Source organism: Aotus nancymaae, unplaced genomic scaffold (genome assembly GCF_030222135.1).
Source record: "Aotus nancymaae isolate 86718 unplaced genomic scaffold, 86718_ANA_hifiasm-v0.15.2.pri h1tg000016l, whole genome shotgun sequence".
NCBI lineage: Eukaryota > Metazoa > Chordata > Mammalia > Primates > Aotidae > Aotus > Aotus nancymaae.
In genome coordinates this window covers 37,155,941-37,157,867 of record NW_026988428.1, presented here as the reverse complement: position 1 = coordinate 37,157,867, position 1,927 = coordinate 37,155,941, and positions in this window count along the sequence as shown.

The window sequence follows — 1,927 nt, the reverse complement described above, 5'->3', positions numbered from 1 at the left end:
GTAAGGAGGAGGGAGCAGCGCGCCACAAGCCCAACCTAGGCTCCGCCCCTTCGCTGCTGCCCCGCCCAATGAGGGAGGGGGAAAGGAGGGACTTGCAGAAGAAAGACGGTGAGATAATCCAATGGCAAGAAAAGCTTGCTCTCTAAGGCGTGTATGACTAAGTTGCGTGCCTGGTGTCCGCCCAAAAAGACCGCCCTCTCAGTGTTAAAAGCCAATGAAAGATGCAGGAAGTGAAGATGGGCGGGAACTGGAAGTGATTGGCGTGAAAAAAAACCAGTCAACCGGCAGGCGGGCTCCCTGAGACGTAGGGATAGGGAAAACTTTGATAGGAATGACAGAACAACGGCCAACCAGAATCCGGGATGTGCTTGGGCAAAATCCTAGTGGGAGGAGAGGTAAGAAATAGGCAGGACTAGGATAGGATGAAGCTGATTAAAACCAATCAGAAATCAGGCGGGCAGCCAGGGAAGTTATGATTGGATTAAGACTGAAAAAGAGACAGGAAAGGACACATATTGACGTGAACTAAAATCCAATTAAACGCAGAATTATTTCTGAGGGCGGAAACTCGGAGTGGGCAGAGGAGAATTGGCGGCTCCCTCAGTTATTCAATCCAATGAGGGGACGAAGTAAGCCTGGCACCGCCTCCTAGTTGGCCAATGGGAGTTACTGGAGCCGCCCATCATGAGGGAGGGAAGAGGGTTGTGCCAAGAGGAGACCGTCGCCATGTTGGCCCTCTTCGGGGGACGTCTTTGCAGTTATTTAGTGGGATGCTTTAGCGGAGTCCTGCGGCTCAACAGGTGTTGGAGCCAAGGCGTTCGGCGCGCAGTTCTGTCTCAACATCAGGACTTGTTTATGTCTTCATTTAACTGTCTCTATGAATAAAGTACCTCTCAAATCTTACCCCCTCCCGGGGCGGGCGGACAGGCAGGCAGATGCATCAATCTCGCCGCAAGCCTTGCTAGTGCAGGCGGGACGAGATCTGGGGACAGCGCTCACCAAATAAGTTAATACTGAGCTGACCAATATGCAGTCTCCGTAAGAGTCGAGAAAACGCCATTTTATTAAGTTCCCCCAGACAAAGGCGGTAACCACTTACGGCTGGTTAACTTTTCAAGAGCTTTGAGGCTAAGGTGCAAATAAGTCACTTCCATTTTTCCCCCTTAATGGTAAATACCGCCTGTGCATAAAGCAAGATAGCTGAGCTCCTGGTTTTTGCAATCACGAAGGTTAAGAAACTTTACTGCAGGCACCTGGATTTCCGGCCTCCTCTTGTAATCCTTGTTTTGGTGGAGCCCGCCTTGATAGCTTGTCAATGACACGATGAGGTCATGTCCTTTAGTAATCTTTTATGTTGTCACTTGTTTATATGTTCTTCTGTTTTAAAATCGGAATTCTCCTATTTTAAGCCCTTTGAAGGTAGGAACCAAGGCCTCTGCTGCTTTAGACAGGACCTGAAAAAGGTGAAGCGATTGCTGACTGCCTACCGTGTTAGGTGCCTAAGTCAAGGAAGCAGTTGGTATTCCATGTCATCCTTATAAGGAAGATTTTATTAAGTATTAGCTACATTATGTTTTTTTATAAGTGAAGACATTTAGGCTGAAAAATAACTTACCCAAGGTCACAAAGCAAGTGAGTTGTAGTGTTACCTTCCAACCCAGAATAGTTCCACAAAAAGTTTTCTATAATTTCTTCAGAACAATTAAACAATGCTGCTGGGTGCAGTGGCTCAGGCCCATAGTCCCAGCACTATGGGAGGCCGAGGCGGGCTGATTGCTTGAGTCCAGGAGTTCAAGACCAGGCTGAGCAACATGGTGAAACCCCATCTCTACAAAAAATACAAAACTTAGCCAGGCCTGCTGATGTGCGCCAGTAGTCCCAGCTACACTGGAGGCTGGGGTGGGAGGATCACTTGAGCCCAGGAGGT